Source organism: Antechinus flavipes, chromosome 1 (assembly GCF_016432865.1).
Source record: "Antechinus flavipes isolate AdamAnt ecotype Samford, QLD, Australia chromosome 1, AdamAnt_v2, whole genome shotgun sequence".
Taxonomy (NCBI): Eukaryota; Metazoa; Chordata; class Mammalia; order Dasyuromorphia; family Dasyuridae; genus Antechinus; species Antechinus flavipes.
Window position 1 is genome coordinate 504,157,418 of NC_067398.1, and position 19,240 is coordinate 504,176,657.

The window sequence follows — 19,240 nt, forward strand, 5'->3', positions numbered from 1 at the left end:
TAAGAGAAACAATAAAGAGAACATCTTTAACTTTTAATAAATTCTTCCTTATAGTGACAGACATGCCCTCTTTTAACTTTAATTAGAAACCAAACTGAATAAAATGCTTGACTGTGACATACTAGTGATTTAAAAGAGACTTTTCGACTCAGTACCCAAAACATGAAACAGTAATTCAAAAGGCTATTAAGAGCTAGTCCTCCCACCACCTCTAGTGCTGAGGGAAGGGCTAAATTAATCAAAATGGTAATCGTGTCACAAATCAATTCCTATTTAAGTACACTCCTACTAGACTTGACCATAAAATCCTTAACATCCCTAAACCACAAGCTTATCCATGTTCTTTTGGAAAAAATAAGCCACCCCTTCTGTAAGAGAACACACACACACAAAAATCTCTTCATGGGCTGTTAACTGGAGAGGTGATCATCTTCCTCATTTTCTCGAATAGCATCTATTACTCACCTGGAGACAGAGCATAATTTGAATGAAATCAAATATCAATTTACTTTGCCCCAGATGAATTAGTACAGGAGACAATAGGCTTACTCTTAATCATTCCCAGGCATATCCAGTCACAGATCCAAAAAAAAAAAAAAAGTCTCTAGTCAAAAAAATTCAAACATATTATTAAACATGAGATCTTTTGATCTCAGTGACTCCTAGCTTCTTACTACTGGCCGGCAAAGTGCAATGGGAGTTAGGGATTTAAAACACATTTCCCAGAGCCATTAAAAGCCTTAGAGGAATTTACTTTCCAGAATCCTATATAGTTTTCTATGTTAAGAGAATAAGTTAAATCTCCCACAGTAGAATGTAAGCTCCTTGAAGTCAGGGACTAAATTCATTTTTATTTTGTATCAACCTCAATCTTGCTTCTAAGTACAAAGTATAACAAATAAAATTGACTGTTATCTGCCAGTGGCCAGTGCATACATTCCATGGTTGCTATGTAAGTTAATGAGAGCAGTAACAGGAGTTGTCCAACTGAACAGAATTCAGGAGAAGCTGGAAGGAGGAGCCCAGTGGTCTGTGGTCCACCTTAAAAACCCTGTGTGCACACAGAAGGACGAATGCAGTAAACTGGGATTCTCCTGGTCTAGTTCAGTTTTCTGGTATTTTACCTAGCTTTGATTCCTAACTTCATTTTCCACTGGAAACCATCTCCCTTTCCCCAGCCCACCTCTAGCCCTCAGTCTTTGGTTTGACTGGGCTTGCTTTTTGGACCCTGAAGTTGCCTCTGGTTCATTCACAACACAATGGGCATCTCTATGCACTGACATTAACCTCTGTTTTGGACAATGTGAGTGTCTGGCCTTTTTACTTTACTCCCAGACACCAATCTCTGCTTATTTGAATTTTATCCCCCACTTCCTTCCCTTGCAACACGGCCTGCTGGAAAACCCCTCCGCTGCTCTGCCAAGACTGGAAGGCTTCAGTTAGCATCATGGAGCCTGGGCAGCCACTTCCCCTGCCTGGGGGAACAGGACAAGTAGGAGGAAACAGATAAGGGTCTCTTGGGTAAGTGTTCTTTGTCAAAACACAATAAATCTTGTGTGGGGAAAACTCTGAAGAATAGGGAGAGATACCTGCATGTAGAAAAGAGGCTGTGGTTGTATAATTCAAAAGGAGGCAAAATAGATATTTCTAACTCCCATACATAAAGAGGAGGACCCTTTAGGTTCCTTATGGCAAGGAACCCGATCTTGTATGGCTTAAAGGAAGTCAGAGAGTCATTTCTAGCCACTTCTCCCCTGATCTTTCTCCAAGGAAGACTTTGATTACTGCCAGGAGGGCAAGATGTTGGGCCCAAGAGCTATTATTCTGATCTCCCCAGAGAAAATAGATACTAGGATGAAAGTATATCTATCAGTTACCTTAAATATTGTTCCTCTAGAGGATATAATCAGGTTCAAGCTAACTTCTGATCACTTTGTCATTATTATTGGAAGATAAGAGCCCAAGCTTTATATCTAAGGCTTGACCCCATTCCCACTAATAGTTCCACAGTGAACACAGATTAAAAGCAGCAAAGAAATCACAGCAAAACATAAATCAGAGAAGGTAGACACAGGAGTGTATGTTTGTTGTAGTTTAGTCATTTTAGTGATGTCTATTCTTTGTGACCACATTTGGAGTTTTCTTGGCAAAGATACTGGAGTAGTTTGTCATTTTCTTCCCCAGCTCATTTTAGAGATGAGAAAACTGAGGCAACAGGGTAAAGTGACTTGCTGAGGGTCACACAGCTAGGAAGTGTCTAAGGGTAGATTTGAAATCAGGAAGATGAATCTTCCTGACTTCAGGCCCAGCACTCTTTCCACTGCACCATCTCTACATACCAGACAACAACAGAATGAAGGAGTTCTCCCATGGGTAAGAGTAAGTCAACTCAAGCAAGAGATCATGCCCTGAATCTCTCCCAAAAAGAAACTCCCTGAAGTGTCCAGGTAAGCTGGGGACAGGAACACGATGATTTCTGGTTCCACTTTCATGTTCCCAATCTTTTTCTTCAGTGATCTGAAGCAGAGCTGACCTCTCCTTTTCCCTTTCAAAATTGGAGGTGCTTGAAGCGACTTGACACTTGAAGAAGACTCAAACTTGATGAGTTCTCAAAAGGGGATTTGTTCAGAAGAGTCCCCAAAGGGATTGGCCTTGAAGTGTCCCACAGGAGTAGCTCTCTTGCTTCTCATCAACTTTGCTCCCTGCTCCCTTTCCTTGTTGAATAGGATGTTCATCATCACCAATATGGAGAGAGTCCTAAGTAAGTTTTCAAAATGCAGTGAATCCAACATTTAAACTTAAAAAAGATAAATGTTCACTATGACAGCATCCATTCCACTTCATCTTACTCTTTTGTTTTGGTAAGGGACTAAGAGAAGGGAAAAAATAGTTATAATGAAAAAAAATGCAGAGAACTTGTCATGTTTTTATATTTATAACATAAATATAAATTACATTTATATATTTTTATATGTATGTAGATATGTGCATATGTACACAGATATATATTTCCCTTGTGCATATTCCACACAAATTATATGGATTTTTAAAATTTGTATTAGAAAATAATTCAGACAACTGTCAACATATGTGCAAATGTGCAATGTGCACATGTAGCCTCTTATGCTTCAAATACTATGTGCACTGGAAGGTTAACTTGGAGCTTACAATTACAGTCACTAGTTAAAAGTCCAATGCTCAAGGTAGATAGATTTCTTCATGTTCTTTTCATGAATAGAATCTGAGACAAAGTATGACATTCTTACTGTTATTTATCAGTTGTCTATGTGAATTTCTGTATGGAAGTTAAAGTATTAATTAAAATATGAATGCATATATTTATATATAAATATGTTAAAGTTGAATGTATATGTTTATATCTATCCATATATGTACAAGTCTTGCCTGTGTTACACACATGTACAATGCATACATGTATACATACTCACACACACATACATATATACACATATATAAGCCTATTCTTATATGAGTATATATGTATATGTATATAATGTGTATTGTACATATGACATTTTGAAGACTTGCATGGGATAAGAGGTTGAACAAGATGAATTATGATCTGCACCAGTAGAAGGAATACTTGTATTAGTGAGGTCATAGATCCCTTGGAGTATTGAAGTGAATACATAGTTGACTAGGTTAAAAAAGGCCATTCATTACTTCATTTCTTACCTAGCCTTAAATCACTGAATGAGTAATGACTCAGGCAAACTGAGATCTGGGAAAGACCTTAGCCAAAAGGTCGAGAACTCCCACTGCATCCTGGGTCATCTCTAGTGATCCTGATTTATATTGGCCACTGGACCCATGGCTCTAGAGGAGAAAGTGAGCCTGGTGACCTTGCCCAGCCCTCCCTCTTTTACATCCAATCCATTTGCAAGTCATGGCATCATTTCCCTAATGCTATGGTCCTCTTCTAAAACAAAGGACAAACAACCAATGAATGAAAAAATGATATAACTGCTTATAAAAATTTCTAGATACTACACAGACATATTATGTAAATACTAGTTATTAATATTATTATTCTTCTCACCCTTTTGGATAAAGGTGATTAGATGGTACAATGGATAGAAGCAGAAATCAGAGGCAGGAAGATCTGAGATCAAATTTGGTCCCAGACACTTACTAACAGTGTGACCCTGGACAATTCACTTGACTCTATTTGCCTCAGTTTCTTCATTTGTAAAATGAGCTGGAAAAGAAAATGGCACATCACTCCAGTATCTTTGCCAAGGAAACCCCCAAAATGCTCACAAAGAGTCAGACATGGCTAAAACAACTAAAGAAGAACAACAAAAATTATATATATATATATATAATATATATATATATATATATATATATATATATAATATATATATATATATTTTTTTTTTTTTTTACAAATCTTCTGCAGACTATATTGCAGAAGTAACTTTTCCTGTGTTTCCTTAAAAGTAATATGCTCATAGATATAACCCATGGAGAATCTTTTGATTCCATTAATGGAGCTTAGACACATCTTGGGCTCCATCCAGAGGGAAATATACTTGTAGTTATATTAAATAAATCTAATGTGCATACCTCTTTTTAGCATAGGCTATTGATCAGTTAAGTGATGTCTACATGTTCCAAAAATATTTCTGTTTATTAGTGTTTATCGTGTACTTTGAGAATATCAATCTTCTTTCTTTTTCTTCTTTCTATAACTGCCTAAGTGTGATGGCCCCTATTGTGCATATTCTTGTTAGAATAGCTTCCAAATCTATTATTGTTTGTTTTATAGTTTGTAAAGTGTTCCATTCTCTGACATATATTGATTGAAGGACCTTACAACCTCTCAGGAGTCTAAGCATCTTTCTAAGACAATGTGTTGTAGGAGATGTTAATTTGCATTTACAGAGAGGATTTCTCATCCATCATTCCCTATACTCAAGAAATCACAGAGTCAGTCTCTATCCCAATTCCTAAAATTTTCTTTTCTGAATAGGGGTGGAGGGAAGACCATGAAAACCATTTTAAAGATGGTAAGATTCAATCTGAGCCTTAAGGAAGTCAGGGAATAGAAGAGGCAGAGAGATGTAGAAGGAGAGCATTCCAAGTATGAGGAATGACTACAGAACAAGCTTGAAGTGGGAAATGGACTGTTGTATGTAAGGAACAGGAACAAAGCCAGTATTATTAGATCATAAAATATATGGAGAAAAGTAAAGTGTAAAAAGACCAGAAAAATAGGAAGGGGCTAATTTGTGAGAGATTTTAAAATGTTAATAATAACATAATAACAACATTTTGGAGTTTTTGAGGAGGACAGTGACATAGTCAAGCTTAAGTTTTAGGAACATTTCTTTAGCTGAGATAATGAGCTAAAAGAGACTTAAGAAAAGGAGCCCAATTAAAGAATTGTTGCAATAATCCAGGCATGAAGTAATAAAGGCTTGTAGCAATATAGTGACTATGTAAGTGTTGAGAAGAGGACATCTACAAGAGACATTGTGAAAGTTGAAAAGACAAATATTGGGAACTGATATGTGAGTTGAGAACAAGTGAGAAGTCCAAGATGACAATAAGGGTGCAGTCTTGGATACGTGAAAAAACAATAGAGCCTTAAAAAATAGCAAGGAAGCTTAGAAGAAGAATGGTTTTGAGGAAGAAAATAAAAAGTTGTTTTGGATATGTGGGTATTGAGATTTCTATAGGGTATCCAGTTTATAGTATCCAAAAAGCAGTTGAGAATGAAAGATTGAAGGTCAAAGGAGAGATTAGAGCTGGAAAGTTAGAGCTGAGAATCATATGCATATAGACAATAATTGAATCTATGGATATATTTGTAGAAAGTAGAGAAACAGTCAATAAATGAAGGAATATTGAAAATTAGTGAGAAAATGGGGATGAAAGAGGAGACAATCTATTGGGGAAGATAGGAGAGAATGATTTCAAAGATATAGGTAGAATAGTTTGCCTTGACATGGAGAAAACCCATTTTTTTATATGAAACATGGCTAGAAGAGGAGTTAGAAGGAGAAGGTATCCTAGTGATATGAACTGAGGAATAGGGAAGAGGGAGCTCTTGGCAAATGGCCTCAATATGTTGTTTTGAAGTATAATGCAACATATTAATCCAAAGGAGAGGCTTACAAAGAGTACCATGGAGGATTGAGGTAGGATGAAAAGGTATGAAAGAGTTGTAATAGTGAGTGGGATAACAAACTTAATAGAGGGGAGAAAGGAATTATCTTGCTGCAGTGAGTGCTCTGTTGCTATTATTTCACATAAATTTGTAGTGGACCTAATCAGCCTAGTTTTGTGATTTTTCTCTAGCTCTCTTCAGCTTCCCATGAAAAAGAGTGAAGATGCAGATAATGAAAAAAATACAAATTTGGGATGTGACAAGTCATGAGAGGCAATAGAATAGAAAAGAAATTAAAGAATGAAGGATAATTTTGAGGGGAAAGGGAAGAGAATGCAGTGCAGAGTTGATGGCCTGGGAAAGCACTGAAGGGTAGAGTGATTGGAGGTCAGGGAGGTCAACCCAGGATGAATACCAGGGTTAAGGATCATAAGGAATGGAATAATAAAAGATTAGAATGTAAACTCCTTGAGGTTAGATACTGTGTTTACCTTTCTTTGCATCCCAGGCCTTAGTACAGTGTTTGGCTAATAGCAAATATTTAATAAATACTTGGGTGGTTCATATTTTGGAGCTCATGAACATAAACGTTTCAGGTGATCATCAAGGGATGACCATCTCTGTGGGAAACTTATGTGGTGTGGAGTTCAGTCACAGGAATTTATCAGATTGAAAAAATGGGCATTTTTTCACTAGGGCACTTGAGGGAATATCAGGATGTAAATTGAAACCCCTCCTGGTATAAGGGCAGGAAGTGCAGTAGGAAGACTGCAATCCAGGCATTGAATTCAGTGAAGAAGGAAGACCATCCTGGGGCTTGATAGATAGCAGCTACTAGAACCCTGCTTAGATGATGAATTTAGATTGAGTGAATCTCAAAAAAGGCAAAGGTATTGATTGATGGTGGCATAGGGAAAGTCTGAAAGTAGTTATAAGGAGAAAGAAGTCTTCTGACTTCCCCATCATGACCCATTCATGTCATCTGGAACTATCCAGGTCTCAATAAGAGCAGAAAATGGAGGTATGCATAATGCCAGTTATTACCCCTCAGGGATTAAGGGTATCTGGGGGCTTTGTGACTCTCTTCTCCACTGTCTCAGTTGGAGTTTCTACTAATGACTAAGGTCCAAATTCCACATAACTATTACCACCAACTACCTTTTACAAAAGAATATATACTTCAAAAATATGGCAAGAACAAATGCACAAATATTTTCCCCAATATGCACCTAAATTACTAAGTACCTCTCTAGTTATGGCATGACTATCAAATCCTCATTTCAGATTCTCTGATCTGTACCCAGAAGATCACTGCCCTTGTTCACATCTCTCCAGTGTTTCAAGCTTTAGAAAGAGCTTTTCACACTACAATTCTGCAGAGTAGATATTACAAATAACCCCCTTTAATAGATAAGGAAACGCAAAAATTCCCCCATTTGATTTGCACCTTGAAAGTGAGACAAATTTTATTTGCAGTCTTGGGCTTTTATACAGCAGGTAAATATGCTTTTTTTCTCAGCTAATGAAAAAAGCACTGCTGTCATTATTTCTTATTAAATGAACCAACTGGAACATTCCTGCTTTGAGATCAAAAGTGCAATGATTCGGTGATAAGAGACAAGAGCCGATTCAAGCTGTTATCTCGTCATGACTGAATGACACTGTATTGAGATCAATCCATTTTGGAGTGTGCAATTATTTGCTTCAAATGAAAATATATGAGGCAACATGGCTTGGCAACTTTAAGGAGCAATTTCAGTACCTTTCCCTCCTGTCTTTGGTTTGGCCTTGTCTAATATAGAACCATTGACTCTGACATTTTAGTCAAAATATTTTTTGACAACCACTTATGAAATAGCAACCAACATTTCAAAGACAAGAAAATAGTTTGGTCCTTCGAAATTAATTTTTTAAATTTAAAAACTATTTTAATCTTTGGAGTCATAAAGACTCTGAGAGTTAAAGGGACTTTCAAGAATATCTAATTCAGCCCTCTCATTTTGCAGATTAGGAAATTGAGGTCAGTGTAGATAAATAGATCTACAGACTACATGTGTATGAATCAATGATTCAGCTTTTCTACATTCTGAGTAAGTTGAACTCAGAGAAGAAACCTGGCTAAAGGCTTCCAAAGTAGGAATATGGAAACTTCCTTTCAAGGGCATTTTAAACTTCTCTTAATTCTTTCTAAGACTGAGTTTGCTTTTTTGAAAAAAAAATATCATATATATGCTCATATAAAGCTTGTAGCCTACTAAAATATCTTAGACAATTTTATACCCAGAGGGGATTGACCAAAGGAGTTGCCCAATCAATTTGATGAGCTTCTTAATAGGTGAACTTTTTTTTATGAGATTTTGGTACAAGAGAATGATGAACAGACATCCCTACTGCAACTAACCACCTTTCTCAATAGTGAATCTTTGATTATGTAATAAACTCTCGTATGTCACTCAATCCTTGGATTTGAAGTTTTTCCCAATTTGGGAAGAAAGAAAATTAATATATATATTCACATAGAAAAGTATGGCATCCCAATTTCATCTCCATTGGGGTTTTTGAGGAACTCTTGAGAGACAAAAAACAAAAGAAAATGAAAAGATGTCAATTATCTCCATAACAGCACCATAACATCCAGTGTCCACCACATCTGCAGTTCCTTTCTTCAAGACTATGAGATATGATTTCTAAATGGCTAAGTAAAAAGTGGGCAGCTGTGATATTCTTTTAACCATAGCCTCAAGGAATGATCAATTGTTATGCCATCTATACCTTGTTTTTTTTTTTAATTCTATAAAGAACCTATTTGCTGTATTTAATATTATTTATTGTAATTATCTGTGGCTGACTGTCCTTATTTTGCCTGATGTCCCCTTGTGGCATGAAGGTACAATGGAAGCAACACAGCAGAATGACCTTTTCTAGCACAAAAATAGAAGCTCAACTCCCCAAACCAACTGGGGTAATTACCACAAGTCATCTCACTGTATGTACAATTACATTTCCTTACAGAAAGTGAACATACTCCTATTTTCATGGAATACTTTTCTCAGTAAGTGATCCCAATTTTGATCCCAAAATTGATTGGGCCCAGAATCTCAGTGCTGATCTATAATAGTCCTACAGATTACTCTTAGTCCCTCTTCACCCATTCCTTTCTGATCTTCTAGAAAGAATAAGAGAATCATTAGTAAGTAGCAGGAACTATTCATGTTGACTTAAAAGGGACAGGTGGCAGACAGCTGCTTGCTTATGGAATCCAAGAGAGCTATTACTGAGTCTCTATCCCCTAGTCATGGAAGAAGGAATTACCTAGGCAACACAGTTCCAAAATTTCAACTTCTTGTCAAAAAAGGGAAATTTCTTTGGCAACAAAAACTTCAGAGAGTAACATGAAAGAACTACAAAGTTCAAGAATCTTGCAATTCAATTTTTTATCCTGAGAAGAGAAATTTTTTTAGGCAGTTGGATATCAGAATTTAGCCTTCTAGGCAAAGAAAGATTTCTTGGTTAGCATTTAACCTTATGGATTAGATCATTAGTGAATCCAAGTTTGCAAATTCAGGTATACATAGTTTCCTATTCAGAAAAAAGGAATCTCCTCTGAACCACATCTATTGGAGGAGGAAGAGGATTACTCATATAGTACCACTGTGGGTGGGAAGAAAAGTAAGGAAATAAAATAACATAAAGGAACTAAAATCCTAAATTTTTCTTTCTGCTTTTGCTGAGGTAGATCAGGGTTGCTTAAATTTTTTTCCATTCATGACCCTTTTTCAAGAAATTTTTATGTGACCCTGGGTACAAGGGTAAAAATAATAGATATATAAATCAAACATTTACTGATAATAAATCAAAAATATGTATTTTAAAAAAATTTATGGTAAACATAAATCATTTTACCATTTATAAAGGATAAAAGCAAATTCATATACTGAGATAGATAAGCTTGTTTATTTTTACATAAAGAATGAAATCTTGGCTGAGTATTTGATCCAGATACATCTTCAATATTTTTTAGAGTTGATCAATATTTTGGTTTTATAATCATCAATGCCGAGAATGCCACTTTGAATAAATACATAACACAAAATGGCAGATGTATGTTTAGGGTCATTTCAGAAACTGGAAATTCTGACCTAAATCCCAAGCTAAAATTCTTTTAACAATTATTTTAGGAAATTTAACTGTGTCATTTGATAAATTGTCAAATTCTTCTTGAACTTTAATGGCAAATTATTTCAATTTAGTATGTTTTATGGACTCAACTTAGTTTTTTAGCATCAAAATTTGAAGGGAAGTATTTCTGAAATTGGATTTCCATATACTTCAAATGATCAATTAGAACTCTTAGAATTAAATTTTTTAGAAGGTTACTTTTCGGTTATAAAATATCTGTACTTATAAACATTCTAAAGAGATATTTTCCAGTATTTAATAATATATTCACTTTTTAAAGTGAAACTCAATTATATCTTTTAATGTAAATGTTGCAGTATTTTCCTTGAAGCTATACATTTAAATCATTGAATTTTTTTGAAAATATCTGACAAGTCAGATTGGCTAAGATGACAGGAAAAAATAATGATGAATGTTGGAGGGGATGTGGGAAAACGGGGATACTGATGCATTGTTGGTGGAGTTGTGAACGAATCCAGCCATTCTGGAGAGCAATCTGGAATTATGCCCAAAAAGTTATCAAACTGTGCATACCCTTTGATCCAGCAGTGTTTCTATTGGGCTTATACCCCAAAGAGATACTAAAAAAGGGAAAGGGACCTGTATGTGCCAAAATGTTTGTAGCAGCCCTGTTTGTAGTGGCTAGAAACTGGAAATTGAATGGATGCCCATCAATTGGAGAATGGCTGGGTAAATTGTGGTATATGAATGTTATGGAATATTATTGCTCTGTAAGGAATGACCAGCAGGATGAATACAGAGAGGCTTGGAGAGACCTACATGGACTGATGCTAAGTGAGATGAGCAGAACCTGGAGATCATTATACACTTCGACAATGATATTGTATGAGGATGTATTCTGATGGAAGTGGATTTCTATGACAAAGAGACCTAACTGAGTTTCAATGGATAAATGATGGACAGAAACAGCTACACCCAAAGAAGGAACACTGGGAAATAAATGTGAACTATTTGCATTTTTGATTTTCTTTCCGAGTTATTTTTACCTTCTGAATCCAATTCTCCCTGTTCAACAGGAGAACTGTTCGGTTCTGCAAATATGTATTGTATCTAGGATATACTGCAACATATTTAACATATATAGGACTGCTTGCCATCTTGGGGGGGGGTGGAGGGAGGGAGGGGAAAAAAACGAAACATAAGCGAGTGCAATGGATAATGTTGTAAAAAAAAATTATCCTGGCATGGATTCTGTCAATACAAAGTTATTATTAAATAAAATAAAATTTAAAAAAAAAAGAAAAGAAAATATCTGACAAGAAACACAGTTCTGAAAGTCATGTCATTGAAAAAAATTAAGACAATTAGATTTCTGCTCGGTCAACTTCATCTTTAATTTAAATAATCCATTTAAACTTCTTGAGAACCACTTTACCTCTGCATGTACTAATAAGCTTTTGTAATCAGAATCCATATCTTTGTAAAGGTTTAAAGTTATTATTGAACTTCATTGAACTTATTGAAGTTAATAATAGCACTGAGATGCATAACATCTAATTCTGGTGATTTTTTTTTTTTTTTTTTTGGCTATGGGTGCCTCCTGATGGATCATGCAGTGAGTAAAAGTGACGTTTGTTGCCATCAGCTTTAATTTTTGCTAGAAATCCAACATTCTTGCCCATAGTTGTTCCAGCACCATCTGCACAGACTCACAACACAATTTTTTTTCACTGTAAACTTTCATTTGTGAAAAATTCCACATTATCATCATTATTAGAAGTAAATCCATATCGCAAAAATGATTTGACATATTTTCTTTTTCTTGCCAATTTAAGACATACTACAACCTTGTAGCAAAGATGTACTTTTTTACCTCTTCTATCTAAATTTAGCCACTAACCAAAAAATATTTTTGTCCTAAATTATGATCAAATATTGCTAACAATTTCTTAAATAAATACTAGCCATAGTTTATGAAGTTATATTTGTTTATACTTAATTTAAGAAAGCTGATGTTCACACATACAGTAGTGATAGTAGAGAAATATTATTAAAGGGCTTTTGTCTTTACTTCCTGCAATTAAACACTTATGCTTCTGTAAAAGAAGGTGTTAACAGCAATTTTAAAAATCAAACATTTTAACACAATACAATCCAAAGATGTACTAATTTGATACTTGTATGCCAAGGAATAATGGTAGAAAAATATTTATTTTCTATAGTTAAACTATTATGTTTCTATAAGAGCAGAAAACTTTGTATGTACAGTAAAAACTGCAATTCATAACGTAAATAGTCTTGAATCTGAGCTGAGGTGTTTCTGGAAGTGTTAATTGGTTCTACATAGTGTGACGGCATGCACAGTGCAAAAATGCACATGTTGCATTTTCAGAACCAAGACTGTGGTGAAGTTACACAATGTGCCGCCAGAAACACCTCAGACTGATTACACATTTGATTCTGAATTAATTTTTGATCATTGCACTTTTACTATTGCCAAATTTTTCATGACCCCCACATTCACTTCACGACTCTATATGGAATTGCGACCCACAGTTTAAAAAGCTTTGAGTTAGACAATGCAGGAGCTCACCTGTCTCACAGTCAGAAATATTTTTTCTTTCTTGGGGAGCTCTATTTGAGAGACAGTCTGAAGGCTCAGGCTCCTCCAGAAAGCATAGTTACTTCTGACTGTGAGAGGGGCATAAGAAACCTTCACTAGAATGAGAAAGTATTTACCTGTGTAGCTACTTCAAGTATGTTTTCTCTAAGGGAATCCAAGTAAATGTTTCCTCTAAGAGAGTCCAAGTATATAGTCTCACCTAGTGATCTCAGCAGCTCCCATGGGTTCCTTTGTCATTTCTATGAGATGATTCTCAGATATCTATATCCAGCTCAAGGCTGCAGGCTAACCTTCAGTCCCACATCACCAACTAGTTATTGAACATTTTGATCTGGAGGTCCCATAGGTATCTCAAACTCTACCTGCCTAAAGCAGACCTCCTTATCTTTTCCTCACAGCCAATTTTTTCCTGAAATTCCCTATGGAGGACAACACCATCCTTCATATCACCAGTGTCGTTTTCAACCCCTCACTTTTCCTCCTGAAAACTGAAAAATTGCCAGATCTCGTCATTTCTATTACCACAAATCTCTTGTATATTCTTTCTCTCCACTAAAGCAATCACCACTCTCTTTCAGGTCTTCCATCACCTCTCATGTAGACAACAATGGCATACTAATTGGTCTGATTCCTTCAAGTCACTCTTCCCTCCAATCTATCTCCCCACATTTAGCTGTGAAATTAATTTCCCAAAAGTGCAGGTCTGAGCATGTCACCTCCTACTCAATAAATTCCATTTATTCCGTTGCACCTCTAAGATCAAATGCAAACTCCTCTGTTTGATATTTTAAGTTCTTTACAACACGGCTCTTCCCTGGTTCTTGAATTTTCTTATGCTTTTCTCCCCTGCAAACAATTGCCCTTATCAGATGTATCTCATCTCTATGTTTTTTCATGAGCTGTCTTTCATTCCCAGAATTCTCCTCAAACTCTCCTCTGCCTTCTGGCTTCTTCTAGGACTCGGTTCAAACAGTATCTTCTGTAGAAACATTTCTAGTTCTCTCTCTCTTTTTTTCTTTTTTTGCAAGGTAATTAGTGTTAAGTGACTTACCCACTGTCACACATTTAATGGTGTCTGAGGTTAGATTTGAACTCCAGACTTCCAGATGTTAAGGCTGGTGCTCCATCCACTGGATCACCTAGCTTCTTCTTATCTCCCCACCCTTTATAGTCAAGAGATTTATTTCTACTTTTAGGCTAACATGCTAAAATAAATTTAAACTCCACCCTTGATGAGGTGGTGATTGGAAACAGGAAGATTATATTTTCTTAAAGATTATCAAAAAAGTGGAGAAGCATCAGTATAATCAAAAATAACAATTTCAGAGAAGTTTCTGTCTGCCTGCCTTCCCCTCTGACATTTTACATGTACGTATCTTCTAATAGAATATAGGCTCTTTGAAGACAGGACGTTCTTGCTTTTTCCTCTATGTTTAGCATAGTGCTTGGTATATAGTATTTAACATATGCTTCTTAATTGATTGATTGGTGACAAGTTAATAGAATCTTATAACCAATGAAAGAATCCTACTAACTCACAGGCAATAAATCACAGGACTCAGAACTTTGTTAAAAAATTCTTCCCTATGATGAACTAAAAATCTATCTCCATCTAACTTCTATTTATTAGTCCTCTCAAACTAGCCACAGTAAGTCTTCTCTATAATAAGTTGGAAGTCTCTTCCAAATAGCAAACTCTAAACTATTTGAAAAACATTTCACATCCTTCTCCTCTTATTTCTTTCTCTTCTCTCCTCTCTTCTCTTCCTCTTCTCCTTCTCTCCTCCTCCACTCCTCCTTTTCTCCTTTCTTCTTCTCTTCTCTCTTCTCCTCTCCTCCCCTCCTCTCTCTTTTCCCTCCTCTTTTTCTCTCCTCCTCCTCTTCTCTCTTCTCCTCTTCTCTCTTATTCTCTCTTTTCTTCTCATTCTCTCCTCCTCCTCCTCTTCTCTTCCTCTTCTCCTCTCTGCTCCTTTCCTCCTCTCTCTTCTCCTCTCCTCTTTTCCTCTCCTCACTCCTACAACAGTTCTTTACAGAACATGGTTTCCAGACCCTTCACTATCTAGTTGTACAGCTCTGAACTGGTTCCACTTTGTTGAGGTCCTCCCTTAAAAAGGAAATTCTAACTTTGAACACAATACTCCAGGTGGACTCTGACCAGGACAGAGAGGAGCAGTATTTTCTCCTTGTTCTGGGTGTTTTGTTTTTATTAGTGAAGTCTAAAATGCCTTAGCTCCTCTCAACAACATGGCATCATACGCAGAAAGCTGTTATTTCGCTAAAATCTTTCAGTCTTCAGCTGAAGTAGCTAAGTGGTGAAGTAAATGGAGTGCTGGGTCTGTAGTCAGGCAGATCTGAAGTCAAATTTGGCTCCAGACACTTGAGAGTGTGTGATCCTAGTTAAGTCACTATACCTCTGTCTACCTCAGTTTTCTCAACTACAAAATAAGGATAATAACAATACCTACCTTACAGGATTGTTGTGAGGATCAAATAAGATAATATTTGTATAGTGGTTAACATAGTGCCTGGCATGTAATAGACACTATGTAAATGTTTATTTCCTTCCCTTTCCCATTTGCATCTGTCTATATCATTAGAAATTTCTCCTTATTTTTATAAATGATTTTATAGAACATTTTTAAATGCTCATATTGTAGATATGCATATAGAGTACATAAATACATATGTATTACTATATTATATACAAACATGTATATATAAACATAAACATCTTTATGACATTTCCTTAATCTATCAGAATATAATCTTTCTACTTCAGTGATTTAAAAAATTATTATTTTATAGGTTTATATATTCTCTCCACTGACATAGGCTGAAGCCTCTCTACCATGTGACAGATAATTTTCAAGAATTTTCAAAATTTTCAAATTTTCAAAAATCAAAGAATTTATCACTCTGTAACCAATCAAGTTATAAACTTTTCTGAGCAAAGTAAGGCTAGTCAATGAACAAGATATCTAAGAAAATCAGTCACTGTGTCTAGCCCAGTAGAGTACATAAAAAGCTTGTATTCTGAAGGATAAAGAATGCAAAATTGCCTCAGTGCCATACCAAACTATCAAAGGAAAGGGTAAGCAGGATGCACCTACTATGTGCCAGACACTGTGCTAAGAGCTTTCCAAATACTGTCTCGTTTAACTTTCATTGTGGCTCTAACCCTTTAGTACAATCACAAGATTTGAATGTTCAAAGGAAGCAATCTTCTAGTCCAACTCCTTAAGTCAAGAAAACTAAGGCCCAGATATGACCAAAGTGACATGAAAGGAAGAAATTAATTTGAAGGAAAATAGCTATAATCTCAAGTAAGACTGAAAGAAGCATCCAACCTCTAAACCTCAACTATATAGTGAAATTAATTCTTTTAAATTACTACTCATTAAAAATTATCAAATTAGATTGTCAAAATCCAAAAGCAATTGAACACTAGCCCAGTATACAATAAGTTTAAGAATATTACCCATTGAGGGATAGCCTTTTTTTTTTTAAAGAATTGGTCACTTAGGCAGAAATAAGGTTCAGAGAACCGTCTTTGCCATATACTTATATAATCCACTTCTATTTGAGCTTGATACTGCAAAGCAAATGACCATATGAATAAAACAATGAATCCATTGATAAATTTAAATTCTATCTTTTTGACATGGTTGTAGCAAATACCTAAGACTTAAAAAAGCAAAGTCAAAGTATACTTGAGAAAATCAGACCAACTTTATATTTCTTTTTTTAATTTTATAGAATTTTAAAATGAAATATCATACATATACGTATAAATTTCATATGAATACATGACCTAAAATTAAGAAGTAATCTCATAAGAAACTAAAAGCTAGCAAAAAGCACAGCCAGATTTCAAACAAGAGTTCTTTTCTCTGCTAATTCAATAGTTTTTCTGCTAAACTGAGATGCCTTGTCTACTACTTTCCCTTTGTAAGTACTCACCAACCATATTTGTGCTCCTGCCTAAAATACGACCCAGAATCCTCATCAATCTCTCAAGTTTCCAGTTCTGTTAATGTAGGTGGCATATCTAACTACTTGGGCATGAGCCATTTGATTTAAGACTTTAGAGATTTAAGAACTCATCCAGTTCCACCTCCTTATTTTTTACTGAGGATATAAAACCCCAGAGAGGAAATATATACATAGACTGAACTTCAGAGAGGAGATATGATTTGCTCAAAGTGACATAGATAATAAGTGAGATTAGATAGGGACCATACCCTATTCTTCTGAGTAAATCCCATTACAATTTTCATTACAAAATGTAGCTTTTCAATTAATAAGGATATGCACAACCAGAATAGGAAGTGGGCCAGTCATAAAGCAAATGTGAAGCATAAGAACAGATGGGGAACCTGAGGGCTGTCCTGGCAGCCAAGAAATACTAAAAGAACCAAAAGAAGGCCTCAGCAAACTTGGCCTATCTTCTATGGGAGGTTTACTAAAAGATCTGGACAATGATTGTGCAAGAAGAAAAATCTTGGAGGGGATGAGATCTGATCCTATGGAACAGAGATGGCCAGAAAGAAATTAAAATATAATTGGAAAATGTTTAACAAAATAAATAAAAATGAGATATAACATTGAAAATATAAATTTCTGGGTTTTTTAAGAAAATATGTAGCCATCGGCAACTCATTACTATTTGAGCTTGATAGTACTGCTATAAAGCAGGTGACCATATGAATAGGACAATGGATCTATCAATATATCTAAATCCTATCTTTTTAAAAAGTTATGGCAAATATCTAAGACTTAAGAGCAAAGTCAAAATATCCCTGAGAAAATCAGACCAACCTTGTATTTCTTTTTTTTTTAATTTAATGGGATATTATTTCTGATGAAATAATGCTAAGAGCATAGTGACCTAAACCCAACTTGGCAATAAGGGATGATGCTGTCAAAGTCATGAAGCCTTGGGTTGACACCTGGGCAAGCTCCCTGAAGAAATTGCTTAAGATCTTAGTGCCCCCAGGTAACTCGCCAAGACTCTTAAGACCACAAGACCCTTTCCTCACAAGGGAACCCCATCTCTCAATGAAATGACAAGTCTGGTCAAAGCATTAAGAAATTCTAGTAGTACACTGTATAAACTCCTTGTGATTAGAAAGCATTTCCCTTTTTATCTTTATATATACAATGTCTAGAACCTAATAGCTGTTCAAAAAAAAAAAAAAAAAAACCACCTGTTGAACTGAATTGACATGCAATCAATAAGAGGTGGTTGGAAAAGACAGGAAATAGAGGGGTAGCATTGGTACATGTAGGTGGAGCAGATAAAATAGAATTTGTGTGGGCCTAATGAAGAACCACTTGAAAAGCTGTTTTAAACATCCCTACTCTTGTCAAAACATTATTTCCCACCAGCTGAACCATATCAGCCCTTAGCACTGAAATTTAGAAAGATTAAGAACAGGAAAAAAAAAATAGAACTAACTTCAGGTGTTTCACACAGAAGAGACTAAGCATGTCCTTTATGTATAGAGAAACCAACCAATCTTTTTAAATTATATTTTCTACATTGTTCATTGTAGCAAATGCTTTTCATTTGGGTTTTCTATTTTAGTTTTGGTATTGCCAACCGGCCCACAATCTATTCACAGGAGACACCTGTTTCTTCCCCATGGAAACAAATCAGTTTGCCCAGCTCCTGGGAGGAAGAAAGAGGAAAGGATATGCTGGCTGACACCTAGGTAAGCATTTGTTGCAAAATGGGTCCTGAAGTATATTGATGATTATCTTTACTTATTCCTACAAAAAGCACCCCCTCTCCATCTTCTTGGGAATGAGGACAGAAAATTTCTGAAATTTTTCTGCTTTGTTGTTGTTCAGACTTGAGTCAAAGGGGAGAGTACATTCTTTTATCTGGCTGGGGCTCATCTGAACCTTCGTTTCCTTGCACTTCCTATGACAATTTTTAATTTCACAATACTATGGAGAAGAACCCTGAATAGGGAGTCAGAGGACCTTGTTACTAATCCCATCTCTGTCTTTTACCATTTGTGTGACTGGATAAATCACTTCTCTAGCCAAATTTTTTTTCTCTCTTTAAAAATGAAAGGGTTGATCTAGATATGGTGTGTTAGGTGCCAAGAATAGGTGGAACATTGAGCTAGGGTTTCAATAACTTCTATGATTACTTAACTTTTCTAATGACTAAATGCAAAATCTGGTCTTAATTCTACGTAAACTTCTACTTGGCTAGCCTAGGTGGAAATTAGGTGTGAATTTGCTGAAAATGTGTTTGTGAAATGAACTAAGATGAGCAAATTGAAGCACTAAATCTCTGGTGAGATAGGATAGAAAGAGCAGAGTTGACT